Raw genomic sequence first — 24,757 nt, 5'->3', positions numbered from 1 at the left:
CTCAGGGAAGGAGGTGAGCATAAAGTCGCAACGCAGTTGTCTATTTTCACAACTGAAAAGTCCAATTTTCTTGATTGTTTCCTTCTAACTGAGTCACCTTACCTTAGAAAGCCTCATAGCTCCTCTCTAATCTTCCAGGGTTTTCCTTGTGCCTTGATGACAAGAGCACATACAGTTTGAATTTGACTTCCTTGGATTTCTGCTCAGCAATGACTGGATGTGATGCCCAGCAAGTTTATTAAAGTCTCTTGACCCTTCAATTTTATCCTTAACCATTTCAATACCATTCATGGTGTATTTATGTCATCCAATTTTTTTCTTCCATGTCCAAGATTTTACAGTTGTCTGTACTAAATTCTGCTTCATCTAGTTGACATACTTTATCTGATTCATTTTGTATGACCTAAACTGTTCCTTGGATTCAGAAATCTAATCAAACCTTTATTGCCACTACTGACTTCTTGGTTTTATCTATTCAGGGTAACCCTAACCTAGGCTGCAAAATTTGGCTCCCTGGTGCCCACAGTTTTAACAGTACTGGTGCCATTTTGGTATCAAATTGTATCTATGCCATGAGAGCTCACTTATGGCCCACACTGGTTACCCTTTTGGTGAGGTCATTAGCACAGGCATTAGGAGTATGCCCCAGAAGTATGCAGAATAGGAAAATTGTACCATCAGTCAACATTTACCATGGCTTGAACATCAGCACTGCCATTTTTGACTTTGCCACGTCATCTAACACCCTCTTTAAACATGCAGTGCTGAACATGCACTCAGCAGTAGGAAAGACCCTCTGCCTGGGTTATTTAAAGGGATCATGAACCACTCTCGAAGTCATTGCTGAATGATTTCCACTGGCTCCATCAGTGTTTGTAAAAATACTGTGCCCCAGAGTGATGCAGAATAGGAAAATTGTGCCATCAGTAAACATTTATCATAGCTCTAACATCAGCACTGCCATTTTTGGCTTTGCTGCTCCAGTTAACATCCTCATGGTACTGTATAAAGTTGGTGAAATATGTAGGGAGTGGTTTGCAGCTGTGTGAAGGCCTTGGTTCTGACGTTTATGGTTCTATTGGGAACATTTGCTCCCATTCATTGGTTCTGCAGTCATCACCCCTTTCAGCCTAAGAGGCAGCAAAGAAGAGAACAAGCTGCCCACAGATGGAAGACAATTAAGTGCTCTTAACATGAGGCCTTATCCCCTCAGGACCTTGAGAGCGTATTTCACTTACATCAATCTAAACCAGGAACAGTGTGTTTTGTCTCTGTTTTATGAAGGAGGTGCTTAATGAAAACTGCCACCTCTTGCAGGCAGACCTGCAGAAGGAATGGATTGTCAGTGACTGTGAGGTGAACGTGGCCATGATCCAACACTGCAAATGGGAAGTGACCGAAGCTCTTTAAGACTGCTGAGAGAAATATATTTTGTTCTCTCTGACCAGGGAGAAGCAGTTGGAGTATCAGGATAGTGGTTTCTTTATGGTGCAGCATGCCATTGATAGACACATATAACATTGTGGGCACTGCATCTAACCCATCAGCATGATTCTCACTTGCTGGGCATGGTTGAAACCTAACTTTGGCCGTTAATCCAGGATGGATTTACTTCAAATCTGTATGTCACTTCAATTCACAAGGGTCTTTTGACAGTACCTTACAAACCCATGACCTCTACCATGTAGAAGGACAAGGGCAGCAGATACCTGGGAACACCACCACCTGCAAGTTCCCCTTCAAGCAACACACCATCCTGACTTGCAGCTAGACCATTGTTCCTTCACCGTCACAGGATCAAAATCCTGGAACTCCCTCCCTAATAGCATTGTGGTGTACATGCACCACATGGACTGCAGCGGTTTAAGAAGGCAGCTCCACCACAACCTTCTCAATGGTAATTAGAGATGGTCAACAAATGCTGGCCTAGCCAGCGACATCCACATCCCGTGAATTAATTTTTAAAAATTTAATTGATTGTCCTATGAATTATCTAAGGTAAGTAAACTGACATAAAGAGGGAGAAAGAGAGAGAGAGAGAGAGAGTGAGCGAGTGAGCAGAGACCCAAACAGGTAAAAACAAATGGGTTTAGAGTAACAAAATGACAAGGAAAGGAATGAGGCACAGGCAGATAGAACATAATTTCTCTCTTTGGGATGGAGTAACAGTGGAGCAGGTCTGCCACATTCCTGCTCAGCTCTAACCCTGACCCATTTGAATATATAGGAGGCCTCCATTGGTCACCTCCTTCCACTGAAAAGAATTTGGGGCCCTAGGGTAAACTGATCCTGCCACCCTATCACTAGCTGGTCCTAGGGAGTAGCAGTAAAAGGAGCAAATGGCAGGCAAATAGGCTAGGAAGTCAGGTTACATTGTCTACAGACATTTACATTTAGTTGCTGGATAAGGGACAGCCAGTAGAAGCTTAGGGCGGAATCATCTCAGAATTGCACCAAGTGCGGTAGCAGGCGTGAGAAATGAGAGTTTACCCACCAGCCGCAATGGCAGGCTTTCATGACATTCCATCCACTTCCCGCCTCATCAATTATGCAGCCGCATTAAACACTGGCAGGCGGCCTCTGAACTGCCGCCATTCTATTACTTCACTGATTTCTCACTCTGTTTGCCATATCTAAACTGCAGCCACGCAAACAGTTCTCAATGCTTGCAGCCCGGGACTGCTCCAGTGAAGACATAGCCCTGAAAGCCAAGAAGAGTTCAGTGACCCATCACTGGAATACATTTTGGAGGCCCACCGTGATGTCCTCCACCCCTGCTCTGGCCACAGGAGGTCCAGCAGTGTCACCACTCTGGCTAGGGAGGCGGTGGCAGAGGTGGTCAGTGCCAATGTTGTACAGAAGAAGTTGGCCATCCAGTAAGAAAGATGATGAATGATCTCATCCATGCCGTCAGGATAAGACAACCATCTCATCACTCTAACCCCCCACACTCACAAGCCCATCACACATTCACTGGCATCTCACTCACTGCCAGTGCAAGGGACATCACCACTCACTCTGTCATACACACCGTCACATCTCCATTTGGACTCATCTCCTCTGGAGACTGCCTCCTTAGCCTTCACCACCTTGAGGCCACTTGCACAGATCAACATGTGCCCCCACACACACCCTTGGGAAGGCCCCAGTACAGCCCACACCCTGCAGCCTCTTTCCTTGTCTGAGGCGACTTCTTCCCCTTCCCCAAGCAAGCCGTAGCCCTGCAGCCATTGAAAAGCCAAAGCCACCCCGGCCTTACGGCTGGTCTGGTCGGTAGAGACCTGCCTGTGAGCCCCCGCTAAAAGTGACGTGGTGCTGCCTGCGAAGCCTGGTGCTGATGACTTCAAGTACTGCCCAAACCAAGGTAGGCAAACAAACCTCAAAGTCCTGAGCGAAGTGGAGGTCACTAGGTGCACATTGCTTATATTCAGCTGTGAAACACATCCGCGTGCCATCACACTGACATGCCCGGATGATCCAGCTTAGGTGGATAATTCCGGCGAGCCGGGCTTATAATGAGATGCTGAAGTGTTGAAATTAGGTTCTAGGCGTGCGGCCGCAGGAAACCTGCCATTGACGGGTGGAAAAGGCGATCGCAAACTGCTTTCACAACAGCATGAAACCAATTTTTGGCCTTCTCGCCATATTGCCTGTTCACACCACCAAACACGCCTGCCACCCACAGGAGCGGGGAGTGGCCTTTAGATCCAGCCACCTGACTTATTCTGGCTTTCTGCTGTGATTTCAGGGGTGTGGGAGAATCTCAGAGGAAAGTCCAGCTGACAAAACGAGAGAAAAGGAAAATAAAGATTTTTTTTTAATTTAAAATTTATAGTCCAATGCATTGTGCCTAAAGTAGTTCAGCACAATGTTTTATTTACAGTTCTTCTTGAACTGGATTTTCAATTTTCATTGCATCATCAGACAAAGTTAGGTAAATTTGTGGTGCTGAATTTGTAAGGAAGATAACTGGCACGTGTAAACCACTTTTCCTATCAGTAGCCTGTAAAGACCCGACATATATCTGAGTAGGTACAATTTAACCTGAGTTAAACTCATAATACATCAGAAGGAGGCAGCATACAAGGAGGTCATTTGGCCCATCATGCCTCTGTTGACTGTTTGGCAGGGCTATTCATCTTTCCTGCTTTTCTCCCACGGTCCTGTAATTTTTTGCATTCATGTATTTATCTAATTCCTTTTTGAAAGTTACCATTGAATCTGCTTCCTCTCCTCTTTCAGGCAGTGCATTCTCAAACGGAACTCACTGCAGAGAAAAATTTCTCCTCCCCTCACCTTTGGTTCTTTTGCCAATCACCTTAAGTCTGTGTCCCCTGATTACTGGAAACAGTTTCTTCTTATTTACTCTTTCAAAATCACACTCCTGGAACCAGATATTTCAGGTTGTGCACCATTGTTACAATACCAAGTTGGTATGTTGCAGATTGAGACGGACTGAATGAGGAAATGGAATAATTTGCCTTCAGTTCGGTTCTATTAAGTGCTGTAGTGGGTGGTTGAGAATATGGCCACAGGCGATGGAAGCTAACTGTAGCACAGAGTTAAGTACCTGTCAAACAGCAACACCAAGTGAAAATTCCCTTCATTATATATATATATATTCAAAAAGCTCAAAAACACTCCTTTAATAAGGTCATACAAGGGATTGTGAGACTATAAGTTAAAGTTCTGTAATACAGTTCTATTTTGTGTGTATTTTTCCTGTGTTCCTTCTTTTTCATGCAGGTTGTTCAACATCAACACCCAAAGGAAAAGGTGCAATTAAAGGAGTTTGAGCTGGATAATACAATCTATTTTTAAAGCAATAGGACTCAGTTGGAAGCAACTATAATGAGGAGAGCCGCAGCACAAAATTGACCCTGGTGATATCCTGAGAACAAACAGATTAAATACCTTGTGTTAGGCATGCCAAAAGGCACATTCAGAGCCCTCCCACTGCACAGTGTCGGCTCATTCAGCAGGAGATGAATAACTTTACATTTAAACTTCTGTGTTCGAGGAAGAAGCAATATGTAAAGTTTTGTCACTTTATAGCTTGCAGATTTTCTTGATTAATTTTTTTTTTAAATTCCCATTACTTTACATATACCTTGTTTTTGCACATTGCTTGACAGGTAGCATCTCCAAGTTAAAAATCCCAAAATGAGAAAAATGAGTTTAAACTCCCAAACACTGGGCCATGTGAGTTAAGTTCTTAACTAATTAAGCTTACTGGAATAACTTTGACTTTGCACAATAGGAAATTGGCAGCCCCTTTTACGTTGAGGGGTTGACGCAGAGTGGTCGCAGACCAGAGTGCATCGCAAGCAGAGTGCAAAAGTTGGGAATTTGGTGTAAGTGAGAATTCAGTGCTGAGGGGGAGGAAAGTGTTGCTTTTTGTCTCCAATACTTATGGTGGTTCATGTTATAAGTAAATATTTCATTTAATCTACCTATAACTTAAACTAATTAGCTAAAAATGAAAAACTATAGCATATATGTGGACAGATTACTTAAATAAATAAAACAGGGTTTTCTGTGGGTGGCAGAGCAGGCGGTGTGCTGCAACTGTAGCATGTGAGAGTTGGTGGTGAGCATTGTTATCCTGGACAACCACATCTGCAGCAGGTGTGTGCATTTCAAGGAACTTCAGGTTTGTTGAGGAGAAGTCTAAGGTGCAGCCTTTTTCCCGGATGGAGACAGGAGGAATTGACTGCCTGCAGAACGGAGGTATGCAGTGAATTTAAATAATTAAAAGAGCTAGGGTCCAAATTAAATAGAACCTCTAAGATAATAATCTCTTGATTACTACCTGAGACGTGAGAATTGGCATAGGATTAAGCCAATCGGGGGATTGGATGTGTCGCTCGAAGTTTGGTGTGAGAGAGAGGGGTTTTGAATCATGGGGCACTAACATTTGTATTGGGGAAAGAGGAAGCTTTACCCCTGAGACAGGCTCTACTTAAACCTGAAAATGCTGGAAAAACTCAGTAGGCCTGGCAGTATCTGTGGAGAGAGAAACAGTTAACGTTTCAAGTCCGTATGACTCTTCTTCAGATGCTCTAAACGTTAATTGTTTCTCTCTCCACAGATGGTGTCAGAGCTACTGAGTTTTTCCAGCGTTTTCAGATTTCAGATTATATTTCAGATTTCCAGCATCCACAGTATTTTATTTTTATCTACTTAAACTAGGCTGGGATCAATGCCCTAGCAAAGGACCAGGCCTGTAAGTAGGGCTTTAAATTATATAGATGGGGAGTGGGGAGCGGGGGTGTGTGGTGAAGTGTGGGAGCTTCAAGTGATGGGAAATTTATAAATATAAAGAAAAGGGTCAATGCCACAGAGCAAAGTAGCATTTAGGATAAAAAGAAGCAGAGTGTGAAAAGCTACAAAGAGGCTGCAAAGAGATGTCAACAAGTTCATGAGTTGGCAACAAGATGGCAGATGAAATACAATGTGGGGAAGTATGAGGATATTCACTTTGGTCATAAGAATAGAAAAGCAGAATATTTTTTAAAAGACGTTAACATTCTAAATGCTGATGTTCAGAGAGACTTGGGTGTGCTTGTACAAGGAACACAGTAAGTTAGCATGTAGGTACAGCAAGCAATTAGGAAGACAAATGGTATGTTGGCCTTTAATGCAAGGGGATTGGAGTGCAAAAATAATGAAGTCTTGGTACACTTGTGCAGGTTTTGGTGAGCTCATGGGTAGAATTGTCCGTGCCTGCTGGCTTCGGGCGTCATGGCGGTTGTGAGTAGACAAAATGGCGGGAAGACCAAAATTCGGTTTCATGTTGTCGTGAAACAAGTTTGCAATCGTCGGCTCCACCCGTCAATGGTGGGCCACGTTTCCTGCCTCCGTACATCAGAAACCTTATTGTAATATATCTGCATTTCATTATAAGCCCAGCTCACCTGAATCACCCCCCCCACCCCACCCCGCCCCACAGTGGATCATCTGAGCATGTCGGCATGCATGTTTCACAACAGCATTTATAAGGTGTGCACCTGGCAAGCTGCACTTCGAAGGGAACGCAGAGGTGAGTGCACGGTAACATTGCGCAGCGCTCGCGAGGATCACCTGTTGGGCCTCAAGGTTGAGGCAACACACATTCAGGCGAGGGCACAGGCAAGTCACTTTTTCCCTGCTGGCTGACAGTGAGGTGACAGGGCAAGGGTTGCTCTGCAGTTGAGGTGAGCTGGGAGTTGGGGGTGGAGTGGGGCAAGGGCTGCACTCTGGTTCAGGAGAGCTGTGGTGGGGCAAGGACTGTACTCTAGTTGAGGCGAGTTGCGTTGGGGGGGTTGCAAGGAATGCAGTCCAGTTGATAGTAGTGTACAAGCACATGTGGGGTCGGGGGGTTGAGGGGGGGTTGTTGGGGACAGAAGTGGCTATGCGTCAGGAACACCTGGTATAAAGTGACCATTTCTCCACAGCTGATACAGTTCAGGCATAACCACATTGACATTTTTGGAGTCGGGCCTCCACCTTATCTGCCCACACAAGCAATGCAGAGGCCTGTGCAAACTAATGAGTGTTTTACTGGACTGAAGAACATGATTGCACACTGTGTACAATCTCCTTGCAAAAGCTGGCCATGAGGAAGACTTTGACGAGGGTGAGAATGAAGAGGGCCTCGGAGGCGACGATGATCGTCATGAGGCCATTGCACTAGCCACACGAGACAGGCGCACTTGGGAGGCCCTTGTAGCTGCTAAATTCATGGAGGATGATGACGACATGCAGTGAGGAGACACCATAGATCATTGCATCTGTGAACGTTTGACTCCAGTCTGGCTTATGGCAGTGCACATAACTTCTGTGATAAGGCCCCTGTCATGGAGACGCAAGGCGGACCTAATCATAACTAGATTCCAGGAGGCTGATGACGACATCAGTGAGGACACTCCATAGACCTTCACATTGTCTCTGTGAATGTCTGACTCCTGTCTGGCTGAGGGCAGCTCATTTGCACTCTGTGATCAGAGTCACATGAAGGGACATGTTTTTATTTTTACCGTCTTGATAAATTTTTTAAAAAACTCTTCAATCTCCCTGATCAGCTACATGCCTCAGGGAGACTGAAGTGCTCTTTCGCCCACTCTCCCTCCTCCCCCTGCCCACACAGGTTGTGCTGAGCACTGCCACATGCGATCCATGCAGGGTGGGCCTTAATTGGCCCGTTTGCATGAAATCGCAGAATGGAGCCGATCATGGGCAGCAGTCAGCTTCCTGACCGCCCCCACCCGTTCCCGCCAAGCCTTCCCGACGAGGAAAAATTCTGGCCTATGTAGATGTGATTAACACCCATGCCTGCGCTGTGCAACTACACCTTCTTAACCTTCCTAACCATGCTGCTATGTCTTGGTGCTCTCCCAACATCCACAGCGGAAATGGAGGCAGCCTGCTGACTGTTACACTTGTTTGTGATGATGTTGATGGGCGTCTTCTGTAGGGCTGAGACCTGGAAGGCCCCGGCCTGCTTTCGGGGTCCTGCAGTGTGGCAGTGACACCCTCCTTGGCCTGTGGAGCTGGGACTGTTGGGGGCACAGGAAGAGGGGATTCGGACGGGCCCGACACTCCCGGAGTCGCCTCGGGGGATGGACCCGGAGTGTGCACCTGCTGATCCTCCTCCCTATGGGTGCCCAAGGGCCCCTGGCTGAAGGGGAAGCTGAAGTGAGATCAAGCAGCCCCACACCCCTCTCACGTTGACACTGTTGGAGGGCAACTATGGCGCAAGCGATGGAGTTGAGCCTGCGCAGCAGTGCAGGACCAATGTCCTGGACCAAGGTCCCCATGGTGGCCACCATCCTACCAGTGTTGACCTCAGTGCGTTGGCTTACCGGTGCTATCACCTCAGACTGAAGGTGGACAGACTCCTCCATTGTGCCTTGCAATCTGAGGAGTGCAGCGGACATCCCTTCCTGATGTTCCCTAGTTTGCCTTTGCAGCACCAGTGACTGAGCTATGACCGGATCCAGAGGCTCCTCATCTGACTCGGACTCAGCAGATTTTTGGCCTCCAGCAGTCCTTCAAGTGCCAAAAATCTGGAAAGTCCTTGCTACCACCTGCTGTGAATCAGACAGCGTCGTGTGCTCACTAGATTGTGATCCCGAGGCTACTCTAGAACCAGGTCTCACCGAGGTATGTTTCTCTGTGGTGGTGGAGGGTATGGGTGAGCACTGTGATGGGTCTTCAATTGGAGATTCAGCAGATTCCTCTTCCAAGATGTCTTCGGGGCTTGAGTCAAGGACCTGGGTCGTGGACTCCCTCGGCTGTTTCCCAGATGTACCTGTGAATGCAAGGGGAGATAATTAGTGCATGGCAAAAGCCTGTGGAACAGGACACACCACTCATGGCATGGTTTTCTGATGGATGTTGCATTGCTGGATCCTCACTTGGTAGAGCAGCACCGACCTCACCGTCAGCACAGGAACTGTCCAGATCTTCGCTGGCCAACTGTATGACTCTTTTCAAAGTCCGTTAGACCTTTGATTTCAGCATTCCTCCACCAGTCTGTGATCTCTCCCTCTTGATGTTTGCCAGCTTGTCCTGCATGAATAGAGATAGAAAGAGTGTAAACAGGACGCCTGCCCAGCCAGATAAGGATGCCTGGCATGTGCGGGTGGTGAGTGGTGCCATGGACAGGATATGGACAATGAAGGTGTGTGTGAGAGAGTGAATGGTGATGTCCCTTGAACTGGCAGTGAGTGAGGGGCCTGTGGATGTGTGATTCGTTTATGAGCGTGTGCGTTGAGAGTGATGAGAAGAGTGACTTACCCTGGCGGAACGGAGGAGATCCTTCATCCTCTTTCGACACTGGGTGGCTGTCTTTTTTTGCAGGACATTGGCACTGACCACTGCTGCCACTGCCTCCCAAGCCAGATTGTTGATGTTGCTGGCCCTCCTGCGGCCAGAGCAGTGGTAGAGGACATCACGGCGGGCCTCCATGGTGTCCAAAAGACCTTTCAGGGATACGTCACTGAATCGAGGGGATGCAGCCTTCTTGCCTTTTGGGGTCAAGTCTTCTGTGCAGCAGGCGTAGGCTGGAAGCACTGAGAGGTGTGGCACGCTGCACTTTAAATGTGATACCCGGTGTGAGGAAGTGGTGAGGTAATGGCATGGTGGTCAAATGAGAGCCCACCCACCATCAAAACCGTATGTTTCCCAGGAATGCATGATTAATGAGGCGAGATTGGGACAATACGGCATGAAAAGCCACCATTGCGGCCGGCAGATAAAACGTTCTTTTTCCTGCATGCTACATCACTTAGTGCAAATCTGGGATAACTCCATCCCACACCTGGAGTACCATGTGCATAATTTTGGCCTCCAAAGGAAAGATATACTTGCATTGGAGACAATGCATTGAAGGTTCATTAAGTTGGTTTCTATGATAAGAGCCTGAGTAAATTGGGCCTATAGATGCTGTAGTTTAGAAGGGTGAGACATGATCTCATTGTAGCAAACAAGATCCTGAAGTGGCTTGACAGGGTAGACACTGAGAGGTTGCTTTCCCTGGTTGGGGAATCTAAAACATGGGGCCATAGTCTCAGGATAAGAGGTCAGTTATTTAGGTTTGAGATGAAGGGAAATGTCTTCATTTAAAGGGTTGTGAATCTTTGAAATTCTCTATCCCAGAGGGTTGTGGATGATTCATTGTTGAGCATATTTAAAGCTGAGATAATCAGATTTTTGCTCCCTCAAGGAATCAAGGGATATTGAGAGGGTAGGAAAGTGGAGTTGAGGCAGAAGATCAGCCATGATCGAATTGAATGGCAGGGCAGACTCAAGGGGGTTTATGGTTTATTCCTGCTCCTATTTCTTCTATTGTTATGTTATTAAGAAGGGACAAAATGTTTACTGGTAATGGTGTATCAAAGAATAAGGTCAAATCAGGAAAAATGGTTAAAACATAAAATTAAAGGCACTTTATCTGAAATCGCAAAGCATTCATAACACGATAGACAGATTAATGGCATAGATTGAGACCAGTGAATTGGATCTAATAACCATTACAGAGCTGAGGAACTAAACATTCCAGACTACTTCACATTTCAAAAAGAGAGACAAAATAGAAATGCAAGGGGTTAGAGGTGGGGATTGGTGGAGTGGGAGGTGGTGGGTGTGGTCCTAATAATAAGGGATGACATAAAAGCACTTCTGAGGAAAGACCTTGACCAAGAAGAGCAGGAAGCTGAATCATTGTGGGTGGTGATAAGAAATAACAAGGGTCAGAAAACACTTGTTGGAGTAGTTTATAAGCCCCATAATGAAACTGGTGGATGGATTATTAATCAAGAAATAAGATAAGTAATTCTGGATCCCTTCGACGCTGATACAGGATAAATTTTAATGGACAGTAAGGAAATGGCAAAGGCATTAAACAAATATTTTGGGCAGGATTTTTCAAGCCCCGGGGTGGTAGCTTGGGAGGCAGGATCTGGGAAAATAGCATGGACCCTCATCAGGGTGGCTCCCCAGCACAGTCCCTCTGCGAGGGAACTTTCCAGGGGAAGGGAATTGGATTCGGATTGGATGCCTGCAGAACAGGACCAGCTCAGCAATTTTACTGCAGGCTGCCTCCTAATAAGCTGTTGCCGGGCTCGCCAACTAATTAAGGTCAGCAAACAGGATATCGAAACTGCCAATCCAGTCAGAGGCCAGCAGCTCTACTGTCTCAGCAGCCCCACCAGGTGAGGCGGGCAATGCTGAGGCAGGTCAGGGACTGAAAGGGTGCTTTAACATGTTGGCACCCTTGGACTTATACGTTGAAAATTTAAGATCAGAGGGGCAAAGCAGGCAAGTAACTCTGGATAGCCTTAGCCTGATAGGGGTTTGGGAGAGGTCTTCCCAGCCCCTCTTTGGGGCATAGAGTTTCCAGCTCCAATGGCCTCACAGAGGCCATCACTACAGAGCTGGTGTCCACCAGTCAATTTAAAAGATTAAAGGTACTATTAAGGGCAATTATCCCAGCCCACTAGCAAAATTTAGCAGCCAAGCACCATCTCACCAAATGTGGCCATGCCAAGCCTTTCTTGCTGTATACTATCCAAACTATTTGCTTCAAGAAGTATCTTCCATCGATGCTGGCCTTATACTATGACTAAGAACACAGGGAATAGCTGCCTACCTCAGCTTTATATATATTCAACGACTGAGCATCCACTGTTTTAGAGAGTTCCAAAGATTCACAGCCATCTGTGTGAAAAAAAATTCTCATCTCGGTCAGAAATGGTCCACCCCCTATCCTAAGATGATGTCACCTAGTTCTAGGGGCCCAATGATTGCCAATTTCCTCCTTATACTCCAACTGTGTACTTGTCTTGTTTTACTTACAGGGTTACCCACACAGTGTGTAGACCATACATATTGGAAAAGAGCCATTGCTTGTGCAAAATGACTCTTTATAGCTTTTAAGTTGGATTAATTGTTTGCGTGTTTCACCCACAGGGGTTCCTGGCCTCACTGGCAATCCGTCCCTGGGAAATCCAGACTGAGTTGGAAAGATGTCGGGTTACTGCAAAATTTTTTTGCAAATTTCTCAATCTACCCATCCCTGATCCTGCGTCCAGCTGCCTGGTAAAATTCTACCCAAATAACCTATAAAGAGATATGGATAGGTTAAGTGAGTGGGCAAGAAAGTAACAGATGGAGTACAAAGTGGGGCAATGTGACATTATTCACTTTGGTGGGAATAATAGAAAGAAACTAAAATATTTTATATGGTGAGAAACTATTAAATGTTGATATTCAGAGGGATTTGGGTGTTCTTGTACAAGAAACACAGAAAGTGAACACACGGGAACAGCAAGCAATTAGGAAGGCAAATGGCATAGTGGCCTTTATTGCAAGGGTGTTGGAGTACAAGAATAAGGAAGTCTTGATAAAATACAGGGCTTTGGTGAGATCACACCAGGAGTATTGCGCACAGTTTTGCCTTCTATACCTAAGAAAGGATTTATGTGCCTTGCGGTGACTGCAACAAAGGTTCATTAGATTGATTCCTGGGATGAGAGGTTTGTCCTATGAGGACAGATTGGGTAAATTGGGCCTATATGCTCTGGAGTTTAGAAGAATGGGAGGTGATCTCACTGAGTGGGCTTGACAGCGTAGATGCCAAGAGGCTGTTTCCCCTGGGTGGGGAACCTAGAACTAGGGGACATCATCTCAGGATAAGGCATGGGCCATTTCTGACCGAGATGAGAACTTTTTTCACACAGACCGTCTGTGAATCTTTGGAACTCTCTAATCCAGAGGGCTGTGGATGCTCAGTCATTGAATATATACAAAGCTGGGGTGGACAGATTTTTGGGTTTAAGGGAAATCATGGGATATGGGGATTGGGCAGGAAAGTGGAGATGTGGTCAAAAGTCAGCCATGATCTTATCAAGTGACAGAACAGGACCGAGGGGCTTTATGGCTATTATAGCTCCTATTTCCTATGTTCTTCTCTCTGATGATTTTAATTTTCTAAAGTATGTTTATTGCACAAAGTTAAAATTACCCTCAACTGTGTTTATTCCCAGAAATTTGTAATATTTTATGTGGCATATTGAAAAATGTTCACAAACATGGAGAAATTGCAATGCATTTAATAAACAAATGCCTTAGCATGATTGAAAAAATGTGAAGCACCAATGTGGGTGTGAATATTGGCTAAGTTACATTATTTTCCATAATTAAAGGTCTGAAAAGTCATAAAATTCTCTGCAAAGGCTAACTACAGTTTATTACACTTACTCCTCCTTTTATCTCCATTTAACTGTATGAAGTATTTCCAGTAACACTTTATACAGCCCATTTTACAGACGAAAATCTATTTGCTTTTTCAAGTAACACAACTAACCGATCAATGAATATTGATTACTTTTGTTGTTACATTTTAGAGATCAAAAACATTAGAAGAGAATTTGATGGGAACGGAGCTGAAGCAGTGGACCATGGTTATACAATGCACAGAATTTATAGGAACATCAAATTAATGTAAGAGTTTTGAAAACTGAGTTTTATGATAGTGGTTATAAATAACATTCATTTTCAGCTGTGAAATATGTTTGCTGATGAGGCTTATCCTCCGCGTTTAAGATATTTGAAAAGACAAACCTGTTCATTTAATTTGGTTGATACACTTTGGAAACCAATTGTCATGAAAAGATGTCTCTCGGTATTCCACACCCCTCTCTTCACATACCTGTGTTCTACTCCCCTCCCATCCCTTGTTCCCTATACCACCAATTTATTGATCTATACTGGGTAATGGCTGAAATTTAGTCAGGGATAGGTTTTGCTCTGTCAGTACATCCTCACCATTCTCCGATGGCCAGGTCAGTTGGGATTCAATTTGCCAGCCCAAGACATATATAAACTTCCTGCAACTGAGGAACACACAAAGCCTCTGTCACAGTGCCTGCCTTTTACACTCTTTAGGCAGAATATTCCCAGTCCTTTGGAGGTGGACTTGAAGATGGTACCCAGAGAAAAGTCCGAAATATTAATCGTTACGTCAGCAAGCCAACGCATTCCCGCCTTTGGGAAGATTGCCCAGAGGTGTGCCGTCGCCAGCTGCCCACCCAGCAGCAGCAGGTAGCCTAGTTGTATAATTAATACTTATTTGTGGGCAGATTGGGAATGCTGGCAGTATCATCCCAGCGGCAGACGTGCCCTCCACTGAGGGCCAAGTCTGACCGGTGTCTGCAGGCGGCTTACCAGCAGCTGGCCTGGGAGCCCGCAAGGCCTCTTACACTCAGCACCCCAATAGAGCCATTGCCATCAGAAGGCCACAGCTGTCGCCACCCTCAATTTTATTAAACTCAGTACCCCTTCAGAGAGCACCTCAAGGTGGAGGCGCCCTCGTGACCCCCCTCCTTCCCCCACACCACCTCAGTCCTGCAGCAGCAGCACCCACCCTGGGCCTGCAGGCTCAGGAAAGTGCCCACTATTCTGAATTGGACAGTGGACACGGAGGTGGCCTCTTAATTGGCTGCCTCTAGGAAGATCTCTCAGACTGACAGCCAGTGCGGGGTCCAGACTCAGAAATGGTCCTGTCCTCCATTATTTTTTAAAGTGACAAGATTCCACCTTCCACGTGCAGGATGTTGGTGCCATTGATTAGGCTCTGGCACCCAGTTTTCAAAAGTCAATGAAAAGCTGCTTAGGGCAAAAAGGGAAGAGGGGTCTGGGCAAGTGCTCACAAAGCACAACCCTGCACACTTTCTTTTTGTTGACAGGTAGTTTTCTGGCTATTGTCTTTCCTGAGATCTACTGCAGCAGGCCTCTGACCCAGATTGCAGTGACTTCCTGGCAAAGATGGACCTTGCGGGGAACATTGCCTCTCATATAAATGATCCTATGGTTATAAATACAGCCAGAGTATTATGGCACAGCCGATGGTAAATGCTGAGTTGCTCAAATCCCAAAGGGAAACTTGAAACAACTGCCACAACTGTTTTTGCAATTTGTATAAATTTTGAGATGCGTGCCTTGAATTCAGTAGTAATAAGACCACCAAGTGTTATAGATTTCTTATAAAACTAAATTAAACCTTTATTAATAGAAGAAGTAATTTTAAGCACACACATAGATCTACAAATTACTACTATGATAACTTATAAACCCTGAGGTAATCTAATGCCCAGTTACGCTTTTGTTAAGGCAACAGGAAGACACGTAGATTTTAAAAGACCCAGGCAAAGAAACGCAATACCCGGAACAATCTAATTCAAAGTGAGTTTTCTTAGCTTCAGTACTTTGTAGACAGCAGCTTGGGGTTAGATGCTGGAGATTTTTTCACAATTGTCTTAGATCTTAGAATGCCAATCCTTACACACAGCCTTTTCGCCTTTATAAATATTTTCCCCTTTGAATGCAAATTCCCATTGTTTCACTATGGCCAGAATTTTCCGGCTGACGTGCGGGTGGCGGAGCCCACACGTCAGCGCTTAAAATGTCGCGCGCTGCATCGCGATATTTCGGTCGGCGGGCGCGCTCAGCAGCGGGCCGTTCACCCGCCATCAATTGAAGTCCTCATTAAGGCCCTTAACTTGCCAATTGTCCTGGATTTTGAGGGGCCCGTGGGAACTTTGGGTCAGAGCATGGGCCCAACGGGCAGGCGGATTGGAGATTTTTTAAGAAAACTCATGCAAAGTCGGGATATGTGGACTCAGAGGGGTTGTTCATGTCTTACATGAAGGTTTAATTGCTGAAAGTGTTTAAAAGTTGCCTGTGTGATTGTTAGCAGTTCTCATCGATTTCCAAGAGCTTTTTGTGTACTTTGAAACCAGTCTGCAGACAGTAATCTTTCTCGGGCCTGCAGCTTTCTGGAGGCCTCCATTTAGCCTGGGTAAGGCTTCTGACCTCTCCACTGGAGGCAGTTCCCCTGAGGAGGAAGGGAGGGCTAGAATAAGGAGGAGGCCAGGAGTGCACAATCAGCCTCCAGGGGAGCCACCTTTGGGAGGCCAGGCGCAGGCACAAGGGGTGAAGGGCCAAGAGGTTGTCCAAGGTGCAAGGGTCCGCAGAAGATGCCACTATCCTGCTGCCAGGGTATACAGGCGGCGAAGCAGCTACCTCAATATGACTGAGGTGCAGTGCCGAAGGAGGCTCCGACTCTCAAGGGAGACAGTCAACTATATCTGTCAGATGATTGGCCCTGAGATCTCCCCTAACTGTGTGGGCGGACACCCCACGCCAGCGGCTCTGAAGCTCACAGTTGCCCTCAACCTCTATGCCTCTGGCTCCTTCCAGGGCTCGGTGGGTGATCTTTGTGGTGTCTCCCAATCAGCTGTCCACACTTGTGTCAAGCAGGTTACAGACGCTCTGTTCAGACAGGTATCCACCTTCATCCACTTCCGCTGCGACCTGGTAAGTCAGGCACAGCGAAACAGAGACTTCACGGCCATTGCTGGCTTCCCCCGCGTCCAGGGTGCAATAGACGCACACATGTGGCCACCAAAGCGCCAGCAGGTGAGCCCGGTGCCTTCGTCAACAGGAAGGGCTTCCATTCCATGAATGTGCAGATAGTGTGTGACCACAGGATGCAGATTCTGCAAGTCTGTGCAAGGTACCCAGGCAGCTCCCATGACACCTACATCCTCAGACACTCCCAGGTGCCGGGGCTCTTCAGTGCTCCAGCTCGGCTGGATGGTTGGCTGCTGGGTGACAAGGGCTATCTCCTGCGAAGGTGGTTCATGACGCCACTACGCCGTCCAAGAACAGAGGCTGAGCAGCGGTACAATAGGAGCCACGGCACCACAAGGACTGTGGTGGAGAGAGCCATCGGTCTTCTCAAGATGCGCTTCCGTTGCCTGGACCGCTCAGGCACTCCAGTACCCCCCAGATCACATCTCTCTGATAGTGGTAGTCTGCTGCGCCCTGCACAATCTTGCACTGGAAAGGGGGGGATGCAGTTGACGATGAAGACCTTGACGCAGTGGATGAGGCTGCACATGATGAATCCAGCAGTGGCTCAGAGGATGAGGAAGCACAGGGCAATGATAAGGGGCAGCACGCCGACCCGCTACTACACCAAGGAGGCAGGGATATCGGGGACACTTTAATACAACGAACCTTCAGCTAGCTCCACACACATGGATCAGCAGGAACAGCATTGCCTGGCACTTCCACATGTGGCACTAAGGTGCTACATCTTCCACCTGTTCAGCTGCAAATACGGGCTTAGTACAGAAACATCAATGTCCACTCAAACACTCATGATAAATATGTGAAAAAGAAAAATACACCACAAACAAAAGACCCTCAGCCATGGTAACAAAGGTGGACTTTATTGTGTCCAAAAGAAAAGCACACAGCACTTTTTTGCGACAAGAAAAATATGGGTCCCTATTCTAAGGCCAACACAAAATCACCAGTGACAAACCCGTGGAGTGCCTAACGTGTCTTATGCTTACGTTTGCGGGTGCTACGTCTAGGTGCCGCCCCATCACTCGGAGTGGCTTGTGAGACAGCCTGTTGACTCTGCTGTCCTATTGGCCTCGATGACCTTGGCGGGCATCCTCTGGCCCGTGGAGCCTGTGGTGGCCCCACCTGGGCGGGAGTGGCCAGTTCCTGAACTGGCACCTCCCCAGTTGTAGCAGCCTCAACGGAAGAAACGTTGACTGGCAGAGGGGTGGAGGAGCTGCTGCCCTCATCCGGAGCACCCTGAGAGGAGCTCGCAGCGACGACAGGCAGCTGCTGCGCCGATGTGAGGTCCCTTTCGACCTCCCTGCTCACCGCAGATGCATGGGCACCGAGTGCTGACGCTTGGTGTCCACAACATCTCCCACATTGGGAATGACCACCCGTGGCCAGTACCTCTGTGAGGGCTTGCAGGTCAGAGCGTATCCCAATCATAAAATGTTCCATTCGATTGAAGCCCCTCTCTATGAGAGTCGCTAATCTCTCATTGAAGGAAGCCTGAAGCTCTGCCCTGAGGGCCAAACCTTCTCGTGCACTCTGCCTAGACTCCTCTGTCGCAGAAAGCATCTGAACCATTCCCTCATGCAACCCTGCCAGATGCAAACGCACTTCCTGCCACCTGTCCTGCAGCTGCTGCATTGGTGACAACAACAGAGGCATGTCATCAGTGCGGACTCAGCATGTGCCTCGTCCCCTGTGCCCTGCGGCTGCTGGCGCCATCGGCACTCTCTGCCCCTACCACCTCCTCCTTCAGTGATCATGATGTGCCCTCTTCACTGTGACCTGGGACACTAGCCGACGGTAAAGTCCCCACCAAGGTGTGTGTGTCGGCGCTGGTGTCTGGCTGGCTGAAATGATGTGCCGCAAGTTGCACTTGTTGGCCCTCAGGTGTGGAGGGGGGGCTGCGGTGTGGACATGTGGGTCGCTCTGGTGGTGATGCTGAAATTAACAACAAGGACAGTGCATCAGTTAGCGTTCATTCACTTCAATCTTTCATCCCTTTCCCCCCACCCTCATAAGACACTCACCCTTTAAAACCCAAAGGAGAAGAACATTGGTGAGGTGAAAAAGAGTCAAGACGGGCCCCAACCATTAAACGCACATGCAGACAGGCTGGTCAGATGGCCTCAGGAATGCCACATGGCTTGTTATGAACCATAGGCGTGGGGAGAGTGCAGAGGTACCTGACCTGGATGCATTGTGGCCTGGATAGTTGCAGGGCTGAGGAAACATCGCAAACAGTAGCAACATTTGCCATCGATCACAGGAGATTGAGAGGTCACGTTATGGGCCTTCATTCCGTAAGGAGGGGCATAGACCGGGTGGGCAAAAGGCAACATATCCCCTTGGCGCAGGGATGAGTAACATGGTGGCATTCATCCAAGTTGAGTGCCATGAGGTTCACAGCTGAGGTGCTGAGGACCTTTTGGACAAAGTAATGTGGGGCGCGCTGGCTGAAAGGGTGCAGGAGGTCCCAAACCCCCTAAGATGGAATAAGTCTTTGACTGTGCAGCAGCGATCCAATGGCATGTTAGACCATGGAGATAGTGGTCACAAATGGGATAAGGTGACTTTGGAAAGTGGTGGAGACGCGATTCCTCAAGGGGACGAGGGTCCCTTCTGTATGACCCACATGTCAGAATGTATCAGTCAGTGAATGAGCATTGTTTCAGCATTAACAATTGCAGCAACCATCAGTGCTTTGGATGGTGGGCAGACAGAGTGGATGGGACTGTGGACATCAAACATCTGGCCGCTGCACCCCAGCCTCACCACCCCTGGCTGCCCTGGCCTCCTGCCTCCAACCCAGCTCCAAGGCCTGCTCTTCAAAGGGTGTGAGGCGCAGGAGGAGGGCTATCCCAGGCATTGTGGTGAGTTTTTGCCTGAAAAACAGAGAAGAGGATTTATTGGGGCAGTTCGCTCATGTACTCTGCACGCGCACCCCGCACCCCAACCACAATGGCCCATCTGAGGCCTCCAGCAGCTCCTGTCCACATTACTGGCGTGGTCCCAAACCCCTCCCCCAACGGCCACCTTGGACACATTCGGCGTCCATCACTTTGAATAGCAGATGGGTCTTAGCGCTCATGGCAAGGAGGCGCAACTAGGTGCGGTGCCAATGCCAGCAGATGGCATTTGCCCAAAACACCTTGAGGCACCCCTTGCACCATCTCATTACCATCAATATGACATGTGTTGGAGGTCTGAGCATGTGTCGTGCGGCCTCCCCTGCAGGTTGTCCTCAAACTACTCAAATGCCACAAACGCCAACATATGCTGCGGGGAGAACCCTCCTTCTCCTCAACCACTAAGGCTGGTGTAAGCATTGTCAGTACCCATTTGCCCACCAAGCGTGCGACAGATGCCCTATGCAGTAACGACAGCAAGACATGGTTGGGGGGCTCAAAGGCTAAGGCTGCCTTCTGGATCAAATGGCCAAGGCAGACATGGTACTCACCCGTCCAGAGTGCAGCAAATCACTGAATCTTTTCCTGCATTGGGTGCCAGTGCGCCACACATCATCATGGGCGCTTACAGCACCACTCACCACCTCCCACACCTGGCTGGTGACATAGGGGGCCCTCCTCCTCCCATCCTCAGGATACAGAATGTGCCGACGGATAGCCACCTCTTGCAGGAGGACAGCAAGGCATGCATCAGAAAATCGGGGGGCACAGTGGCCCCCCGCTGGCCTCTCCTGCAGCCTGCCTCCCTCCTCCTCTGCCCTCAATCCAGCATGTCCTTCTCTCTGAGTGGCCATGGTGCACTGCCTCAAGCATGCTGCCTGGCCACATTTTATACAGGCTGCCAGCTCCCCATTGGAACCGGCAGTCTGAGGCCGCCCGCCCCCGCGACTATTTTCCCATTCTCCATGGGAGTCGCTTACCCGCTGGGTGGGCCTTAATTGGCCCGCCCGCAGAAAATGGTGGCGCGGCCTGTTTCTCCAGCGGCAATTGCCCGCCTGCCCGCCGCCGAATCGGTCGGGCCCGCCCGACCGACAAACAGAAAATTCTGCCCTTTTTCTTTCGACTTTATCTCTCTAATAATAAAAAAATCTATCATAGCACCAATTTTACCAGTAACCTTTGGGAGAAATAAACACACTGTCTCTTAACTTCTCCTGGCTAGGTGAAACGTTTCACTCCCTCTTTTGAATTCAAGCTAGTCTGGCTTATTTAAAAATGCAAATGTTCCCTTTACACCTATTTTTACCTGCTTAACATTTCAAACCTAGCTTATCTTCTGTTACATCAAAGCCTTCAGACCAGCTGCCTTTAATTCAATTAAGTCACATGCACACAGACATAGACACAGACCCCACTATTACTCTACAATAAATTCGAATAACATTAAGAAAATTATTATATCTTCCTGACAACCCTTCCTTGTTAAAAACTGAACTGTCATAATTTAAAAAGACTGCTTCATTTTCTGAACCCACCTTACATTACCTCCTATATCTATTACACTATTACATCACTAGATGCATGCATTAACGTAACAACATGTACACAAATCCTTGGTATCAACAGAAATCATTCTAGTCCAGTGTCCAGGTTTTTAAATGTCCAATTTTCCCTTCAAGCTTCAAACACTTGACAATGCATCTGCCATCAGATTTTCTCACCCGCTACATGTATAATCTGTAGATTAAATGGTTGCAGTAATAAATTCCGCCTGAATAGCCTTACACTTCTGTCTCAAAATTTGTCCAGCAATTTTAAAGGATTGTGGTCTGTATAAATAATTGTTTTTGACGAATTGTTTGCAACATAAATTTCAAAACACTGCAAATCTAACACCAACCCCAAAGCTTTCTTTTCGATCGTTGAATATCTTTTCTGTTGTACATTCAACTTCCGTGAAAAATACCCTATGATTTTTCAATTCCAGTGTCAACTTCTTGTAACAGTACGGCCCCAATGCCTATATCACTTGCGTTAATGGTCAACTTAAATTGCTTGGCGTAATTGGGTACTGCCAAAACTGGTGTCATAGTTCATACAGTTTTCAAACTGTCAAATGCCCTCTGGTACTCATGTGTCCGTTGAAACTTCTTGTTCTTTTTTAATAGTTCAGTCAGTGGAACAACCACACTGCTAAAATTTGGTACAAACTTCTGATATAACCCACTCATGCCCAGAAATCTCAAAACTTCTCATTTTGTTGTAGGCACTGGGAAATCCACGATAGCCTTGACTTTCACATCCCTATTACCTGACATGTGTGACATGTTCTACAGAATTTGACTACATTCATGCAATCAAGGCCATTAAAAATGTTTTTGTATCTTTGCCTGTGTCTTTCTAATTCCTAAATGCTCCCCCAATGGAATTTCATGAGCTATCCTCAGAATCTCATTTCTACATCCAAATGGTATTACAATCTGATACACCTCCCTCCAGCTTTCACATGCTGAAGCATCATAAGGCCTCTATTTTCTCATTAAAACATTATTCTTAAGGTAATAATATTCTAGAATACATTTTGCCTCTGTTTCTGAGTAAGCTGTCTGATATAACTGTTTTATTAGTGAATCCTTTTTCTGTAACTCCACTAACCACTTTGAATTAAACACCTCAGTTGCATTGTCTTCCTGTCTTTCTTCCTTATCAAACAATCTTACCAAACACAGTGTCAGCTAATTGGACTTCCACACATTCTCCCTGACTTTGTACTTCCTGTTCATCTTGTTTCAACCTATGAGCCTGTGATCTCATTATCACGTGATCTGGAAACAATCTAGGGTGCTCTCTCTGCAACACTTCTGTTGAAAACGCTTCTACAGGCTGCTCAACTACCATAGGCATCACCTATATCTGGGACCCAGCTTTATCATTTCCCAAAATAAGTTGAACCCCTGTAATGGACTTTTTTTCCACTACTCCAACAATCACCTCACATGTTTTTCACTTACTCTTTAAATTTACATTCCACAATGGAATAGGTTTAGCATCTCCATGAACCCCAAGTATTATCACCTGTTCCTACAATACTCCCTATGAACAACAAATATTACTATCCTGCAACATTAAGGATTGACTAGCCCCTGTGCCTCTTAAAATTTAACACCTTCACCTATTCCACCCTGTACACATGGAATGGCTTTCCCTTCAAACACAAAGGCCAGAATTTTACCTACCACATGCAGGCGCGCACCCGACATGCCAGAACGTAATATGACACACGATGACGTCGGGCATGTATCCCGACGTCACCGCTCACTCGCAATATTTCATTTGGCAGGCGCAGTTGGAGTTGGCTGTGCGTCCGCCGATAACTGAAAGGCCTAGTAGGGCCAATAAGGACCTAACTAATTTGAAATTTACACTGCCCATTCAACCTAATGGTTGACAGGCAGGCGAAAAGGCCAAGTGGCCTTTACATTTTTTAGGAAACCTCTTCCACGAGCGGGATGAGTTTTCCTAACGCTAATACTAATTAAATAAAACCTTTATTTTGAAAATAAAAACATGCCCCATCTCATGTGACACAGTCACATGATGGGACATGTTTCACTAAATTTTTGGTGTCTTTATCTATTTTTTAAAAAGCGCTTCAATCTCTCTAAGGCAGCTCCTTGCCTCAGGGAGATTGAAGCACTCTTTTGCACACATGCGCGCTTGCATGAACTGCATGCTAGACCCGACTCTCCCTCCCCACGCAGGGCAGACCTTAATTGGCCCGCCCGTGTGAAATCACGGCCCGGAGCTGAGAGCGGGCGGCGGGCTGCTCCCCAACCGCCCCCACCCGCTCCGGCCAAGCCTGCCTAATGCAGGGAAAGTTCAGGCCAAATGCAACCTGTTCCTCAGAATTCTCTTGGATAAATTGTGAACACATTCCCACTTCTTTACCTATCACTGATACTTCCTGTTTTACCTGTACACAAACCATTATTTTTTCCTGTGCCTGAACCTCAGAACCCGCAGTAGTTTTCCTTCCAGAACTTTTCTGCACCCTTATAATTCCACCAGATTTCCCTGTAATTTCTAACACGCAGATTTTGTGTGTCCAACTTTATTACAATGAAAACACCTTAATTGTCGAATGTCATTTCTACCTTCAGCACCTTCCTTTTAATTCTGGAAAGAAACTGCCTGCAAATTTCCACCTATTCCGTCTCTTCCCTGACTACCCATCTTCCCTTAACCTTCCTATTTTCTATCCGTCTCTGATTCAAAAGAGTGATGCAAGAAGATTTAGCTCCATGAACCAACTCATAATCATCGGCTATCTCTGCTGCTTGTATTACCGTTTGAACCCTCTGTTCCTCCTAATGAGTTCTCAGTACCGAAGGAATTGAATCCTTAAATTCTGCGAAAAGAATTACCTCTCTAAGAGCTGCATATATCATCTCTATATTTAAAGACCATATCCACTGGTCAAAATTATTTTGTTTTACTCTCTCAAACTCAATATAAGTTTTCCCAGGCTGTTTTCTCATATTCCTAAATTTCTGCCTGTATGCCTCAGGAACCAATTTATATGCATTCAAACTATATCATAGTTCATCGACATTTCTTCTGACAGTGAAGCATAAACCTCATGTGCTCTACCCACCAACCTGGATTGTAACAATAATGCCCATTTTCCTGTGGTCGTTTCATCTGTTTAGCTATCTTCTCAAATGAAATAAAGAATGCTTCAACATCTCTTTCCTCAAGCTTCGGAAGAACTTGTACAAATTTAAACATTTTCCCACTGGGTTTTAGGTTAAAGCTTTTTCATCATCAGAACTTCCCTCAGAATCTGAGATCTCCTTTTTAACTTCAAGCCTTTTAAGCTGGTATTCTATTTCTCATTCCTTCTCTCTTTCCCTTGCCTCTCTTTCTTTATCCTTCCC

This window comes from Cetorhinus maximus, chromosome 1 (genome assembly GCF_964194155.1).
Source record: "Cetorhinus maximus chromosome 1, sCetMax3.hap1.1, whole genome shotgun sequence".
Classification (NCBI taxonomy): Eukaryota; Metazoa; Chordata; class Chondrichthyes; order Lamniformes; family Cetorhinidae; genus Cetorhinus; species Cetorhinus maximus.
Note: the sequence above shows the minus strand (reverse complement) of the source record.